The 18,298-nt window shown below is 41.0% G+C and overlaps 1 protein-coding gene and 1 pseudogene across 2 annotated transcripts in view; one reads left to right on the plus strand and one right to left on the minus strand.

Moving 5' to 3' along the window:
• Positions 1-18,298, plus strand: part of Rab3c (RAB3C, member RAS oncogene family) — a 213,065-nt gene that overhangs the window by 154,933 nt on the left and 39,834 nt on the right. The gene's annotated exons all lie outside the window — the stretch shown is intronic.
• LOC147000860 (ragulator complex protein LAMTOR5 pseudogene) lies at positions 6,701-7,081 on the minus strand (annotated as a pseudogene).

Genomic DNA, 18,298 nt, shown 5'->3' on the forward strand with positions numbered 1-18,298 from the left:
CCTACTTCAACAGTCAAAGCAAAACGTTGAGAAGCTCCAAAGAGGCTGCATATCCAGTGACATATTTAAATTATCTCGCCTATTGCCCATCATCTTTGAAAGTTAGTTTTATTCTAATTTTTACCAAAAAACAAAAACAAAACAAAAAAACAAACAAACAAAAAACTAAGGAAGTTAAGAAACTCAGTCAGGGACACATGGCTAACAAAATGGAGGAAGCAGGGTTCTAACCTCAGGTCTATCTGAAAACTCAGGTCTATGTTCTGCCCACTTTGAGGCAGCCTCTTCATTTAACTGAATTGTTCATTCAAATATAAGATAGGAAAGACTTAGCAAGGGGATATACAATAAGATAATATTTTTCTTTGAAAAATTGGGAAACTCACTTGACGTTCAGAGTGTTTTAGATCCAGAGCCTGGATGTTTGAGCAGGTAAAACCTTGCCAGAAAGGCTGGATTTTGATCCCCTTTGTTGGTTTCACGTTGTAGCAATCTGGGAGAATTAAAAACATACTGATTTCTCATCTCTACTCCCAGAACTTCTTATTAAACTGGAATGAGATGGGGTCTAGACATCATTTTTTTAAGCTTGCCAGGTGATCCTAATGTGTATATCCTAATGTGTGAGCATTTGTGCTTACAGCCTCTCCTGGAGCCCAGGCCCCTTTATTCAACATTCAACTGATTCCTAGCTTTCTGTGCCTTTATGTCATTCTGCATCTCAAACACAGTGTGTCTGAGGCAAAATTTCTGCCTTTTCTCTCAAACTTGACCCTCTTCTTCCTACATATCCTTTGAGAAGAAAATGTCAAGTACTGTTTATGGTGTTGAATGAAATAAACTTACTATTCTAATATAATCACTTTTTAAAAAAACTCAGTCTAAAACAAAATACAAGGTTAACCCAGGGGTGGATTCTTTGTAAACCCATAGTTTCACCTTGGGATTTTCAAAGTCTAGCAAGTTCTAGCACCTGTTAATATTGGAAGTGTTGGGAGAACTTTCTCTTGAGTCCCAAAAGGGGAAAAAGTGCAGACATTAAATGTTCTACATCAGAAAGTTACTTAAAATTTGCATTATTCATAAAAGTAAGCAAGCCCATCCATTTCAAATAAGTGTTTACGGTTGCTTACTTCTAACATTTTTAGACTATTTACATTCCTACAGATAGAACTCTGGGCTTCAGTGGGACACAAACTCCACAAACTCCAATGGTCTCCATTCTCAGGATTGAATGAAATGGATTAAATAAAATTATTAAATTTAGTGAAACAGTAAAAATGATACATGGCAGAGAATGGCAAACACTTTACAGGAAGAAAAAAAAGAGGCTGTCTTTCTGGGGCTCGTTTTTCTATGCTAATCACTTTGTGGAAGCTTCCAGTCAGGTAGGAAAGATAAGAAGGCCAATGGCTCAAATAACTGCAGAGTACAGAGTTGGTCTAAGCAACTCAAAAGTCAGTGCCTGACAACCAAGGTCTGTTCCTTGGGATTAATCTTCTCTCCCTCATGCTGCTTCTGCCCCTCAGGGCCCCTCAGCTCTTAGTCCAGCCAGGCCATCTTTTCTCTTATAGAACTCTCAGAGGCCTAGCATTGGAGTCTCACTGAGATTCCTTCTGACCTGTAGGGACAGGCTTGTTCGACAGGTTCACCCCTAAAGTCAAAAGAGAGTTAGCCCACTCAAAATCACCAGAGACCCTACAAAGGGCACATACACAGGGAAATGTGGGCTGTGTTGTAGGAGGAAGAGTTAAGAGCTGGGCTCAGCACGTCAGAAATCTCCATGGAGTCTGTAGGTACAGGGAGAAAGATTCCATAGCCATCATGGTAACAAGATGGTTACAAAAGTACAATTATGGATGAATCGTGGAAGATCGACAGGGCTGTGGGAGACTTTAAAAAAAAAAGTTAATTTCTTAATTTCCAGTGGCAGTCTACCTATGAAGGTTATCACACATCTGTGACCACAACCCTCACCACGCTAAGAAGCCAAGTCGGTGCTTGTGTCAAAGTGTTTCGGTTTCCCAATTAAAGTTCCTGTTTATAATGAAAGAGAGAATATATTCAGATACTCAGTTTTCGGGTCTCTACCTTCAGATTCTAGATCTTTTGAACTAAGAGCCTCTCAAATTTGATTTTTTAAACAAAATCATTGAAATATTTCCATGAAATCCTGAAAAAAAAAGGTACACTTAAAGTGATTAAACCTAATTTTTTGAGCTCCTTCTATTACATTATAAACTTCTTCATCAAAGACACCATCTTGTGACTTTCTAGGTTTCTATCCCAGCAACAGACTCAGAATAAAATTTCACTGAATTTTGCTTAGCAAACATTTGGTGCTTGCTGCGCCACAGTGAAGAATTTTGTGTCAAGGAAATGTCTCCCTCTGACATTACCCATCCCCACAATTTATACTAGTTATTCAAGCAGTGTATACTTTTAAGAAGTGGAGATAACATTGGCTGGTAATACAATATCTGTTAATAACATTGTGAATAACAAATGAAATTGGGTAGCTGGATCAGCTCGGTAAATATCATGCACTGTGCAGATAAGTGTGAGATAGTGTTAGTGTACCGTTTTGCAAGTCATGTCTTCTATAAGGAAATTGGATGATAGTGATAGAGCCTTTTATTGCAAACTAGCTCCTTCTCCTTTCATTAAACTGACATCAGAAATTATTACATAATTTAGCATCATGGGTATTGTTTTGTAACTGCTTGCTGCAAAAAAGGATACAAGGTTGGGAACTTCTACCCTGGAATAGTACTAGGAATTAAGAGAAGGGTAGGGCAGAGTAGCCCTAAGCAAGCAGCAGCTAAGAACTGTGGGAACCTAAGGGGTAAACCTCTATATCATAACGTGAACAGGGAGGATTCTGAACCTGGTGTGGTGGCTCACGCCTCTGCCTGTGATCCCAGGACTGAGGTGGAGGCTGCCCCCTCCTGACTTTGAGGTCAACCTGGGCAAGTGGGTTCTAGGCCAACCAGAGCCAAAAAAAAAAAAAAAAAAACAAGAACCAGTTTTAAAAAGTCTGTGGTAACTGAATAAAAATGGCCATTCTGATGGATTTATAGAGGTGATGAAAAATAGACGTGAGGAGAAACGGTGAGTGTATGGGAAAATGGCAGAACTTGAAGATAAGGAAAGGGGGAAATGGGAATGTGAGAAGGGAGGACAATACAAATACTGTAAGAGCAGATCAGGCTCAGACCCACGGGCCACAGTGAGCCACAGACACACTGGCTGGTGAGAAGCAAAGGGAATGGTAGGGACACTAGTGACCCTATGTATGTGACATTAGTGTGGTCTGTTTCCTAGCCACATAAGTATTCTCATTGATAATTATGATGAATGAATAATCAGAACCAGACATATACTTGGTAAAAATGTTTCTTATATTGACCATTGTGTTTAAATAAATTATTATTATTATTATTAAAGTATCTTCAATGGAAACATTCTAGTAAATACTAAATTGTTCAGTAAATGGAGTTATTGTCTTGATGTGCATATGAAGAAAGAAGGTTTGTGATATTTGTCTTTCTGAGACTGGCTTTTTCCCCTTAACATGATGACTCATTGCTTATATTTGAGAATGTCCTCTCTCATGATGGGAGAAAAATCCATGGCCTAAATAGACAAATATTTGCAGTACTCTGTAGAGGACAGACACATGGCCTCAAGGTCGTCAGTAGGCCTCGGAGGCTTTGCCAAATGTTGCTTCCACATTGAATAAGCCCTCAAGCTTACCGGCTTCCTGGATCCCTTGGAACTCTGGATATACAACAGCAACAAGAAGATTTTCTTATAGATTCCCATGTAGAGAGGTGTGTTTCTGTTTCTCTGATGTTTCCTACTATAAAAGTTGAAGGTTTCATTTTTGCTTTTTGGCATTGCCAAACTTTAGAATGCATGAATACACATACCTGTACAAATATACACATGTGTATGCATAAACTGACACATATGGGCCACCATGTATAACATTTATTAATTCTTCCCAAACAAGAGGCTATTGCCTCTGGAGTGGTTGACTCAGAGGGTCTAGATGAAGCTTGAGTACCCACACACCTTAAATTTTATTTCCTATGTATTTATTTCTGTGCTTATTCAGCACATTGGAGGGACATACAAGTGCACACATACCATGGTGTGCATGGGCGGAAGTCAGAGGACAACCTCGGAGTCTCTTTGCCATTTCCTAGTGACTGGGTGCACCAAGCCAGCTGGCTTGCAGGTCTCCAGAAGTTCTCCAGTCCGCACCTCCCATGTCACAATAGGAATACTGGAATCACAAGTGGATTATACCAACTTTATGTGGGATCTGGAGACCTTACTTGTACACAGCCAGGACTTTACCCAATGATCCACCTCCCTGACCAATAACCTATGGATTTTATAATTTTGGTGATGCTAGTCCAGGGTGAAGGATAGCTAGTGGCAGCATTACATTTTTCTAGTTTCATGCTCATACTTCGTGACTTTTATTAAGTTTCTGTGATCTTGACTGGCATCCCATATTGTCAATTGACTCTTTGTACTCCTTTTTAATCTTGGAGAGACAGAATTAGAATTTGATCCTTAAGAGAGGCTAAATCTTCCCTCATGTCCTAAAGCCATAATTTCTTCCCAAGTTTACATGCAGGGTACAGAGATAAGGTTTGAGAGGCCATAAATTAGGTGTCAGATTCCCAGCATGGTGTGGACTAGACCTTCTGTTCTCCCAGAGAGGTCACTAGGAAATCCTCCACACCAGCAAGGTAGTTGAAAATCACAGTGCTTTTCGCCGCCTCATGTGCAGTTCTCTATCCCAACAGCTTACAAGACTGATAATTCCCCTTCTTTGTTTTTCAGGCCTTCAGAAAAAAAAAAAACCTGAAAATTCTGAAGGAAGGATTAATTAAGGCATGCAAAATGTAAAATAAAATAAAACACAGGGATTTCAGGGCAGCACAATGCTTAGCTGATTTTGCTAACCGCAGAACAGGAGGAAGCAAAGGAGAGATTAGCACTGTTGTGGGTTTCTAGATGCTCTGCTAACACAGGAATGCTCCAACCTGGGTTGCAGATGCTTCCGTCAGTCGGACTTCAAAAGTCACTTTTTGCTGTCTGTGTCCTTACTATCAAATAACTCCAACACAACTATTAACCTGATATGCTTGATTCTTTCATTTAAAAAATGGTGGTGGGTGGGGGCGGTTAACTTTTATTTTAAAGCATTCTAGACAAAAGACTGAATGGTGCTTTAATTTTTCACACTTCTGCAGAAGAAGTTTCTCTCTGTTACAGATGAAATAAATGTCTCAGAGAATTTTCTTAAATTAGTTAGCTCAAAATGTGGTTCTCATGATGTAGGTTCAAAAGTATTTCAAAAGATTTCCCCTGGAAATCTGCAGGGAGCGCTGATATCTTCCCGGGTGATCCTTTGATGAGTCAAGACAACTCAGGGCTCAGTATTGGTAGCAAGCAGTTAGGTGAGCATGTTGCTCATGTGACACTAAGGAACGGCTGGGGTGTTTGTCTCTCACACAGCACTACAACTCAAAGTTTAGGGTATAGAGAATGTCCTCATATTTTGTTCTGTCTATATATCACTTGAACTCCATCACTACAGAATTTAGATGGCAGAAAGCCTTTCCCCAGACTATCACTCTGACCTGCTGTGTGGCTTCCAGCCAGAAATATTAATTAGAATTCCTTGAATTTAAGCAGGAGTTTAGTAGATGTATATCGAATGCATTTAGATGAAGGACTGAAAAGCAACTGTGAAATTTCCAGAGTGTCTGGCAAGACGGCTTAATGGATAAGAACACTGAGCCCTCACACCCACAAACAAACACCGTACTCTCACATACACACTATGGCCCCCACTGGCACATATATTGGCATGGGAAGGATTATGGGTATGACCTGTTCCAGTAGGTGGGTCCTTGTCAGAGTAGGTGTTTTCTTTATATGTGACCTTGGTGGAGGAGGTGTGTCACTGGGAGTAGGTTTTGAGGTTTCAAAAGTCCATCCGGGACTATGTGCTCTCCGTCCCTGTCTACAGATCATCCTGCTCCAATACCATACCTGCCTACGGCCCACTGTGATGACAGTGTATTCACCTTCTGAGAGTATAAGCAAGCCTCCTATCAAATGCTTTTCTAAAAAGATTTATTTATTTATTTAATGTATATGAATGCACAGTAGCTGTCATCAGACACACCAGAAGAGGGCATCAGATCCCTTTATGGAAGGTCATGAACCAGCATGTGGTTGCTGGGAATTTAACTCAGGACCTCTGGAAGAGCAGTCAGGGGTCTTAACTGTTGAGCTAGCTGTCTCTCTAGTCCTTCAATTGTTTTTCTTTTTTTCTAAATAAAATAAAATAAAAGGTGCCTGATTGTGGTATCTTTGTTTTTCCACCTCAGAACAGGTTTATTGACCACAATAAAGTTCTATATTCAAAGTGACCTAGACTTTAGTGACAAACACTATAATCCCAGGATGTAGGAGTTTGAAGCAGGAAGACCATAAATTTGAAGTCAGCCTGGGCTACATAGTTCTAGGCCACAATGGACTGTGATCCTGAACTACAGTGACTATCACCAATGAGCATAGTGACAAAAGCCCAAACAAGACCACCATGCTTCTCTCTAACTGACGTCTTGGTAACTGGTTCTCATATAAATAAGGAAGTCCACACTGGACACTAAGTGAGTGGCCTGCTTTCTGGAACTTTAATAGTTTTACAAGTGAACTGAGACAGGCATGACTGAATCCTGGCGATAGGCCACTGGAGATCTGGTATCAGATATAAAGATGCCATTTTGTGCACAGCCACTGTGATGCCATGGTGTTTCTGGATCATAATGTTCCCATTATCAGATTCTAAACATACCACAGGGATGTGGGTGGGGTCAGAGGTTAGCTTGGATGCCTGCTGGGCTAGAACAGATATCACTCCAGCATGCTCATCGGACAGGGTACCATGGCAGCCCAGATTAAGTCCTTGTGAAGCTGTGCATAGGACACCAACAATGGGTGGGTTCCTCTCTGTGTCCTCCAAATCCTGCTCCAAAGTTGCCTTCATCTCACATGCTGTATGCCCCAGCCCAGGACCCACAATTGTGGTATCTCTTAACAGAACAGTAGCTAAGACACAGACACACACCATAGAGACACCAGAAGGAAGAGGAAAAGAAAGAAGATGAAGAGGAGGCACAGACAAATGAAAAACAGTATGAGTTATTAAAAAAAAAACTCCTTGGAAAAAAAAGAAGAAAAGTATGGCTCTTTCTATTATTCCTTCATCCACAGTGTATGGTGATTTTTGTTGAAGGATAGAACTATAACCAGAAACTACAATGACATTAACACAAAATGAAAGATCAACAGGAATGATAACAGTAACTGTAGGAAGTTATATGGGGGTGAGGGAACAGGTGTAAGACATAAAGGTATCAGAAAGGGAGAAGAGGGACATAATTGAATGCTTTGGAGATGAGAAACAGACCACAGTAAGACCAGGGGCCAGACTGTGGCTGTCCATGATGGCACAACACTTCCATCTACCAGGTATCTCACTACCCTTTTATAGCCTTCTTAGGAGACTGCAAGTCATTAACTCCGGAAGGGAAAGGAATAAATAAATAAAACATCTCTTCTCAGATCTGTATCTTTTCCAGTCAGCTTCACTGATATCATGGGTTTCTCCCACAAAATGTCTTTTCTGTGTCTAAGAGGTAAATTTAGAAGAAATACTAATGTCTAATTGTGGGCTGAGGAGATGGCTCTGTTGGTACAGTGGTTGCCTTTCAAGCAGGAAGCCTCCTGTTTGTTCCCCACAATGACCATAAAAGCCAGGTGTGGTGGCAGCACACCTGTGACTGCAGCACTGCACAGGTACAAGATGGAGGATTAGAAATTCAGTGTCTTTCCCCAGGTTCTATCTAGGGAGCTCTAGGCCAAGAGACTACATGAGACTACATGAGACTGTCTCAAAAACGAAAACAAATAACAACCTCAAAGCCTAAGAGGGAACTAAAACTTAGAGTGCTTGCGTGTGGCTTGGCTCCAAGCAGCACAAATACCTTTAGGCAAGTCCTTGCTTATGAGATTAAAACTCCTTGAATTACCTGTAAAGGGCTGATGAATTCTAGACACGTGAGCGCTGTGTGGCACACTAAGGGAATGCTGGCAAGCTCTCTCACTGGGAAGCTACAGGATACTGAGGAGTCTCACCAGTTCCCTGATTCAGTTCACCCACATATGTTGCGATAGTTTAAACCACCACCCAGAGTAGTAGGGTAAGAACACATTAATATACTTATACAGAACATGACAGAAGGGGGAGGTGTAAGGATGTTGCAGGGTCCTGGCAGGATCAGAAGGTCCTGCAGTCTATGCAGAGAAAGAGACTTTTTGTAGAGATTGGTGACAAGAGTGTTGGCAAAGATAAGACAGTGGAAGGTGGGGGGACCAGCAAGCTGTCACGGTTGGAAATTAGGACTTCCCTCAAGCTGAATGCAAAAGAAACAGTTTCTTCTATGTCCAGCTATGGGAAGAAATATGGGAAGAACAGCCCATAGGAGCTTCATTGTAGAGTAACCCTCTACCATCTGACAAACAAGAGGGTCATACCTCTGCTTCTGAAATCTGAGCTCCTCCCGAAGCTTCTCGCTGCCAGACTCATAGGAGAGGGAAATGCAGATTATCCTGTTCAGAATCCAGTCTCCCTGACACACAGCAAGACGGAGATAGGTAGGGATGTATAGAGAAGATGAAAGAGTTCAGGTGGCACTCAACGGAATTGTTTGTGCCCTCATCGCTGACTTCCCACCCCCTCTCTCTTCTTCATGTTTTCAAATAAAACTATGTATGTAGAGTTCAGAGAAATTATTTCTGTTTAGCTAACAATCCTAACAGTGGCTACTCACCAAGTCCTGTAAACATTGATTGTAGTCGCCTCAAATTTCAGGCTAGTCATGGTTACTTAAGTCTTACTCAAATCTCTATGGTACTTAACCATTCTCTACATTCTCAAGGGAATCTATGTTCTTCCCAAAAGATTTTATTTAGTAACCTACTTTCAAGGGAAGAATGTAGCCCTGATGATACTGGGCTTCCAAGAAGGCCACAAAAGAGAAACTAAAGAATGAGCAAGTAGCTTCATGGGCTATGTCTGCCCTGTCTTTTATATTACTGCTCTTCTCCAAGTCTGTTTGTTTAGGTAATGACCTTCAGTCAACTTAAGATGCTGAGAAAGGCTTAGCATCTCTCTCATTCCATAGGAGTAGAGAATAGTCAGCGGATCTAAGTTGGATCTGCGGGAACTAACAAAGGAGGTTCAAGCTCTGAATCTTGAGATGGAAGCACAGGCCTTACAAGAAGATAGGAAGCTGTGAGACACTTGGCTAGTGTTGTGCTGCTGTAATTTCCATATGAAACTTGGTCCCAGAGGCCCACGTGCTTGACAGTTGTCCTACTCTCCTTCTGTTGCTGTGACAGAATGTTCACACAGTTATCAGAGCTTCATGTTACATGTCAGTCACTAATGAGGAAACAAAACCGGTGTCTCTGTACTACTAGAAAGATGTAGCTGGCATTGCATCGTCGAGCATTTGAGCATAGTTAACATGGCCAGCTCTAAGACAGACTCACACTATGTATTATATGAAATGTGAAATGCTTAATCTAAATGTAGACACTAGGAGACAGACAGTTTAGATCTAGGGACATTTACAACTAGCCACAACTAACAGAAACTATCAAAAACTGCTAGTATCATCAAGACCAAAAAAGTTATGTTGAGTACCCTAAATTAGCATAGAGTGGAGATGAAAGAAAATGGACCTCCACTGGTTAGAAGGCATTACTGGGCAGCTGGGGCAGTCTGAATGAAGACTACATCTCAGTATTTTTAGTAGAGCTATTATATTTATCAGTTGATTTAATAGAATCATCTATAGTTGTGCCTGCAGAAATGTCTGCAAAGTATTAAAATGTTACTAGGTCTAGGGCTTACATTGAAGGAGTTTGGCAGCCACCATGGCATGAGAAAAGAGATCAAGTAGCCGTGCCAAAATGTGAGTCGCTGGCAAAGGGCGGGAAGACTGGGTGTACGCAATTTCTGTGCATGTCCTTAGAGCTGCCCTTAAAAATAAAGGTGTGGGAGAAAAGGGTGTTTTCCTGCCAATCCCACTTTCTCAGAAATGTAACCCAAGCTCAAGGCCACCCATCTGAAGCAGTCAAACCCAGGCCTTTCTGATCTCAGTGACCTGTACTGCACGCTTTTTTCCTAGAGCATTCTGCAGACATAGTGAATATGAAATATGTTGTTGTTGTTGTTGTTGCTGTTGCTGCTGCTGCTGCTGCTGCTGCTGCTGCTGCTGCTGTTTTAGAATGCCTTTTGTTCCCCCTCAGTTCCTCATGACTGAAACTGCAAGAATCTCTAGGTTGGAGCTGAGGACCCAAAGGTGATTTGTAGGTCTTCTGATCTCCTCCAGCCCCACAACTTACTTTTCCTAGAACTGTTTCAGAAAGTGTCTTGAACTCATTCAGTGTCACTGATGAAGGACCAAAGTAAATTCTTGATGATTACTGAGTCTAAACAAATCCTGAGTTTTTGTCATATCTAGAAAAAAAAATACTGCAGTATATACAAGATCTCTCTGATTGTGTGTCTGTGTCTGTGTCTGGCAGGGCCCTGTATGTTCTAGACAAGTGCTCTATTATTGAGCTGCATCCCCAGTACAAGAAGGTAACTTTGAAGAGAACTTCAATAAGGGTCAGATTCATACAGTGTTATTATAATATTATTTATTCTTATGTCATGTGAGTGTAAAATGAATGGGGGGGGGAAGGATGTATCTTCTTGAATGGGTCCCTTTCTTCAAAGGAACAAGCTATTTATGAAACAGTGGAGTATTCTGTAGACTATATATGAGGTGATTATTCATATGATAAATGTCCTTCATTGGATTTGAAAGCATTTGTCTTAGATAATGCCTGCTTCGTGTCTCTGGCTACACATAAGGCTGCCTGAACTCCCTGCGAATGATGTCTGCAATGTTCAACTCCCTTTATAGCTCATGTGGCAGTATAATAGCATACCCTTATGGCACTTGAATAATTTTCTCATTTAAATGCCTTCAGTCGGTATAGCCAAACAAAAAAGGAAGCATGGGAGCCCGTTTCTCCCATTTTGCATGGTTCCCTCTGTGTACTCTGTATGCAGTCTGTGAACTCTGGAATGTGCTGCCAGAAGTCAGCTATATTTTGGTGGGGCCAGTGCTGAAGAAGGGGAAAGCTCACAGTTGCTTGGCTGTTTCATTAGCGACTGTGTTCTTCACAGAATAGAATATAATCAGAGTTTTAAAGCTATTAATTCTGTAGCTTTCCTCTCACTGGGCAAGGTTTATTTTCTCCATCCCTGAAAATGGGTATCCTTTTAATGTTTAAGCAAATCCCTGCTGCGTTTTTGTCTCTGTAAGTATAATAGAAGAGTGGACCAGAGTGCATAGGGCATGACTGCTGCCTGTTAGTTGCTCTGGAGGGTGAAGGAGAGAGAAAAATCATGTGTGGGAGGACTGTCCACTTTTTTTTTCTTAAATGGAGTGTTTTTAGCAGGCTTGAAGAAAAGAGGAAGGAAAGACTGGGGACATTGGATCTATGTGTGTCAGTTTTCCTAACTCTGAGTGAACTTCATAAACTTCACCTTATGAAGTTTATGAATTCAACTGCAGAGACTTCAGGAATTCCTCAGCCATTCTTTTTTTTTAATTAGGTATTTTCTTCATTTACACTTCAAATGCTATCCCAAAAGTTCCCCATACCCTCACCCCCCTCACTCCCCTTCCCACCCAATCCATAAAGTTTGCAAGACCAAGGGGCATCTCTTCCCAATGATGGCTGACTAGGCCATCTTCTGCAACATATGCAGCTAGAGACACAAGCTACGGCAGTACTGGTTAGTTCATATTGTTGTTCCACCTATAGGGTTGCAGACCCCTTTAGCTCCTTGGGTACTTTCTCTAGCTCCTCCATTGGGGGCCCTGTGTTCCATCTAATAGCTGACTGTGAGCATCCACTTCTGTGTTTTCCAGGCACTGGCATAGCCTCACAAGAGACAGCTATATCAGGGTCCTTTCAGCAAAATCTTGCTGGCGTACAATGGTGTCAGCCATTCTTAGAGACTATGAGATTTTACCCATCAGTTTGGAGTCCCTTTCTCTCCACCCAGATGTCTACCATTTTTCATAATATATGTTACTATATATGCACACCCCCTCATTTGCATTAAGTACATTTCTGAGGCTTTACAGTAAACAAGCTATCAATGCAAACACAAAAGCCCCTGACAACCTGGGGAATACAGCACCTTCATAAGGAGTTTGAGTGTTTGTCTCTTCCTGGGGCTCTCAATCCTCTGGAGTTGGGATCTTTTTCCCCTTCCGGGTACTAACGAGGAAAAACATGAGTTCATGATTGAAACAGATGGAAACTGAAATGCTAGGAAGGAAAATCCCACCAAGGGTTGCTTTCTGTGAGCGTGCTCTCATAGAATCATGAACAATGAGATGAGGAGTTACAATGACACGTGGTATTGGCATGCATGTATCAAAACACGGTAGCATCAGGGAACAAGTTGATGGGTACATGAAGCAATCAGTCCTGTGGTGCCACTGGGGAATATGAATTGGCACCAGAACCTGACTTAGACACCTGAGAATCAAGGTTATGGATACAGTGAAGGCAACATGTGCCCTTTGGTGAAAAGAGGAGATGTGTGAATGATTTACCACTGGCACATTGTTCTCTTGAATGAAGGATTACAGAATGTCTCCCTGTAAATCATCAGAACCATAAAACTAAGAACATGTAACATAAATTCAGAACATTTTAAATCTAAGCCATGGAAAGATTCTGTATTTGAAAGGAAAAACACACAGTTATACAAAGTCAATCTGATGTTCACCCACAGAAAGAAACCCCATAAACCCATTGATAAATGGAACTTGCATTTCTTACTAACATTACTAGCATGCATCTATTCCAGTGGAGGAACGTGGCCCCTCTGTCTGCTTTCTTTATTGATATATTTGTGAGAAAATGCATTTGATAACTGCAGTGATTATAGGCTCACTCTCCCCACATACAAGGATTCATATAGAAACTACTCACGGTAAATGTGGGGGGGGGGAGTCGCTGGGGGACCTGGCTGCTGACATGGGCGTGAAGACAGTCAGTCAGACTGATCCACTGCAGAAATCACAGCTCAACTTAGAGCTGAGTTATTAATTGCTTGGTTTCATCTGCTGCTGAAAAATAGACCTAAAAATGTATTGTCTAGACTTCTTAGGTGTCCTATAAATGTGCACAGAAGCGAATAATCCAGGAAAGGAAAATTCAGTATAAACGCACTGACTGAAGGCATAAAGACTAGCTTAGTCGGGGAATCTTGAATCAGAAACTATAAAGGCTAATAAGCTATAGCAAAGCTGCCCCAAATACAAAGGTAAAACACAGAAGACGCCATTGTCTGTCAGATTCATAGCATGAATAGACCAAGCTAGGAGACGTTCCACAGTATCTTTAGGGACACATCACTTCCAACTTGCTGCCAAAGTCTTCACAAAGGCACTAAAGTCATCAGCATTCCCTAAGCCTAGTCATGGCCGCAGCCATATTTCTTCTACAAATGGGGCACAGGGGGCAGATGAGAACATGCACTTTTCTTTGTAGGCAGGCAACACCAGAGATGGGCCTTCTATTTTCTAATCACCCATTAGCCAAACACAAATCCTATTGTCACATGTAGTTGTAAGGAGGCGTGGACATGGTGTTGGCCACATCTAATGAAGGGGTAGGACGAACAGGAATAAGGGATGGATTCAGAAGAGAGAGATCCTAATTTTCTGACTGATTTGTGGTTCTTACGGAGTCTTACTGGCATTATTCTCAAATGGGCATCTTGTCCCCAAAGCATTAAGCAAGGAAGTTCTGTTTCTGGGAAAAATTGTTAGTGAAATGAAACTGATTGGCTACATCGGGATGTCTTTAGGTTATGGCTTTTCTCTGATGAGGTTGAGAGCACTGTTTTCATATTCGTGTCTAAGGCTGTCAAACGTGGGAAATGGCTCCAAATATGCTGGAGTCAGCTGGATGTCTACTGAGGTGTGCAAAATCTTACCTCATCAGCATATGCCCTTCACGGCCAGACATGATTTTCTTAGGAAACCAGCTCTATAGTCACAAAAAAATAGAAGCAGATTTTGATCATCTGTTAGTCCATTTTATATGACCACCCTGCTTCTATAAATTATACAGGACTTTGTATCATATCTTCTCAAAGGTCTTGAGTGATTTGCTGGCAAGAGAGCTAGTGACAGGCAGGTAAGTCTCCCTCACACAGCAGGCTTTGAAAGCATGTAGCCTGTTCTGAAAAATATGAGGTTATTATAAAGTATCCAGGTTTTAAGCTGATTGGCCTTTCTCTGGAGCTAATATAGTAGTATGTCAGATTGCTTGAGCAGAAATGATTGGACATGTCTAAGGCAATCACTTTCCCCTTCATTTCTAGGGCAAGTGAGAAAACGCACTGACCAGTCTTCGTCATTGTCTTTTTTTCATCAACTGTCAGGAACTCTGTTTTAGAACTGGGAGGTTTCATTTCTTGTGTTTCCTTACTGCTCTTGCCCGCTGCAGGCCTCTGAGCTGGCAGCCTCCCCAGGGCTTCTGTACTCCTCAGATTCTTTCTCCACAGGTGGTCTTCCAGACAGGGCAGGGGTACCAGTAAGCTACCTACACCAAAACACAGTGCCATAGTGGCTCCTTTACACCTAGAGCTTCTGTCTTTTAGCACTGGGGTGACACATCTTTAGCACGTTATCTGCAATAATGGTAGTTTTAGGGGAAAAGTGCTTTGGTTTGTTTGTTGTTTGTTTGTTTGGTGGGGGGGGAGGTTTGTCTTGTTTTTGTAAATGCTGTGATTTTTACAAACATCACAAGGGAAAAACATCACTATACACTGTCTTGTATATGTGTACATATATTTCCATATGCCAATAAATGTCAGCTGCTTTTTGCTTCAGGGCAATATCTAGACACAAAAAAATCACACTGGCATCCCTTCTTAAAGGAAGTACAAAGAATATGTGTTGGCTATGGTTGGGCTACCAGAAGATGATGTAAAAAAAAAATCTATGTTATTGCTGTAGTTGCAATAAATGCCTAAAGCTGGCCCATGGTGGCACTCAGGAGGCAGAGGCAGAGGTATCTGTGAGCTCAAGATCAGCCTGGTCTACAGAGCAAGTCCAGGACAGCCAGGGCTACAGAGAAACCCTGTCTCAAAGAAAACAAACAAACAACAAAAATGATGGCATAATACATGCCTGGAGATACTGTTTTTATTTGTCTCTTTTTCTTTTACATTGCAATACACACTGAAATATATTGAATGGTCCATGTTATGTGTGCATACTAGAAGTTATAATAGTAAAACGGCAAAGTAGGAGAGTACAAAGTGTATTTTGAACTTGTCGAGGTTTTAATGTATTTAATTGTCTCAGGTATAGAATGATATACTTTTACCAGATTGCCCTCAGTCAGTCATTTAACAAGTGATTAATTGTGCAGGTCCTGAACACTCAAAAAAAGACAAGAAGTCTAAGGTCCTCTCTCTAACTTAAAAATAATCAACTCCATCACTCAAAGAATCCTCATAGAAAATGCTTTCATAGCAATACAATAGTGTTCTTTAGAGTTTAAAGCCACGTTGTAATATAATATTAAACATCGTAAAACCCAACCAAGTGATCCCCCTTGGAAACAGTGGTAACATTAGGATGTAACATACTGTAGGGCTGTTTAGACTTAGGTGAGACGAAGCAGGTAAGATTTACAGGAACTCACCTCTCACAGTAAATGCTCAATAAATACTATCTGCTGAAGTCATTCTAACAAGAAAGAGCAAGAAAAAAATCTATAGCTCAGGTGTTTGAATACTTCATGCCCAGCTGGAGTCATGGGTTGGAAGGTTCTGGAACTTGTAGGAAGTGGTGCCTTGTTGGAAAGATTACATGAGTGAAAGCCTTGGGATAGCCTTGTGCCCTTTATCCATGCTTTCTCCACCCATCCACTGTATCCCCTCCTAGAGCCGTAAGCCAAAATAAACCCTTTCTCCCTAAAGTTGCTTTTGCCAAGCTGTTTTATCACAATAGTGAAAAGTAACTGAAAATAAAACCAATTCATTTTAGAGTGTGAATGGGGTAGAGAGGCTGAGAGAAAACCTGACTATCTTGGATATGTGACATGGGATAATAAATATAACCACCACAGTACAAAATTAGGAAGTGTTTGCCCATCCCACTTAGCTGAATACCTGAATCCCTCAAGAAATATAGGTGGCCACCACCCTGCCATGGTTGCAATTATTATGAAAATGTCAGTATCTCAAAATCATCTACCCTGGAAGTTAATTACCCATGACAGTTTTAAAAAGTCACTTTACTAACATATATGTTAGTAATATATATGTGTGTGTGTGTGTGTGTGTGTGTGTGTGTACTAGTATATATGTCAGGCATGTTGGCATGTGCCTATAGTTCTAGCTATAATATATAACTATATATACATTAGATATATAATATATATACATAGATATATAATAGATATTGGTATATATGATATAATATATATAGATATATAACATATATATAATAGATATACATTAGATGTATATATGTGTGTATATACATATGTAATTAGTTCTAATTATAATATATATAATTATATATACATTAGAATATATATTATATGTGTATAGATATCCATGTTAGCACATGTATATATGATATATGATATGTGATATGTAATGCTATATGATTGATATATGATATATGATATATAATAACCTTAGCACATGGTTAAGGCCAATTGGAGCTGTAGGTTATTTGCAAACTCCCTGATGAACTGAACTCAGGTCTTCTGGAAAAGCAGCAAGCACTCCATCTTGTGATTTTTTTCAAGGTCATCTAGATGAGAGTTTAAGCATAGGATATTTTCCCATGGCCTACAAAGTCACAGAGTAATGCTCAGGTGTTGCTACTGCTTTGTGTTCCTTCAGAAAACTATAAGTAGCTATCTCGATTTTATATGAAAAAGTCAAACCCCTCCACTCCACACTGCTACTCTATAGTAAAACACAGTTTCCCTGGTTTAGATACCTGACCACTTAGGGAAAGAAATCCCAGCCAGGCATGTTGACATGTGCCTGCACAAATCCCAGATACACAGAAGCCATAGGCTCACTAGAACCCAGGAGTTCTCACTAGGGGCAACAAAGCGAGACTCAGTCTCAACAAAATTAAAAGATAAGAAGGGAAGAAGAAAAGGAGGAGGAGAAAGGGAAAGGAGGGAGAAAAGACAGAGGGGAAGGCGGTAGGGAGGAGGGAAGGAAGGAAGCTAGGAAGGAAGGAAGGAAGGAAGGAAGGAAGGAAGGAAGGAAGGAAGGAAGGAAGAAAGGAAGAAAGGAAGAAAGGAAGAAAGGAAGAAAGGAAGAAAGGAAGAAAGGAAGGAAGGAAATGGGGTATGTTCTCCAGTCTATTGGAACTGAGTTTCTCAACTATGGCTCTGCTGACAGTTTATATCATAAAATCCTAGCAGTATTTATGACCTGTGTCCACTGCATGCCAGGAACCTTTCATTGCCCCTATCATCCAGACAATACCAAATGTAACCTTGATGACAAAAGTCACACTGGTGCAGAACTACTGATGCATTAAGTGGAAACTGTTGATTCCTTGTGCTCTCCAAAGAGAAGATGAAGTACACCAGGAGCGCCATCACAATGGACTCAGGGATCAGAACCGAACTGCTTCGTGTGCCAGTAGTAATAACAGGTGTGGTGGTTTGAATATGCTTGGGCCAGGGAGTGGCATATTAGGAGGTGTGGACTTCTAGGAGTAGGTGTGGCCTTGTTGGAGAAAGTGTGTCACTGTGGGGGTGGGCTTCAAGACCTTCCTCCTAGCTTCCTGGAAGCCAGTCTTCTCCTAGCTCCCTTTGGAACAAGAAGTAGAACTCTCAGCTCCTGCAGCACCATGCCTGACTAGAAGCTGCCATGCCTGCCATAATGATAATGGACTGAATCTCTGAACCTATAAGCAAGATGCAATTAAATGTTGTCCTTTATAGAGTTGCAGTGGCCATGGTGTCTGTTCAAAGCAATGAGAACCTAACTAAGATGATAGACATGAACAGGAAACATTTGAGAAGAAGGATTGTGACACACACACACACACACCATATG

The sequence above is a fragment of the Mus caroli genome, unplaced genomic scaffold (assembly GCF_978045245.1).
Source record: "Mus caroli unplaced genomic scaffold, Mus_caroli_1 scaffold_15, whole genome shotgun sequence".
In the NCBI taxonomy this organism is placed as follows: Eukaryota; Metazoa; Chordata; class Mammalia; order Rodentia; family Muridae; genus Mus; species Mus caroli.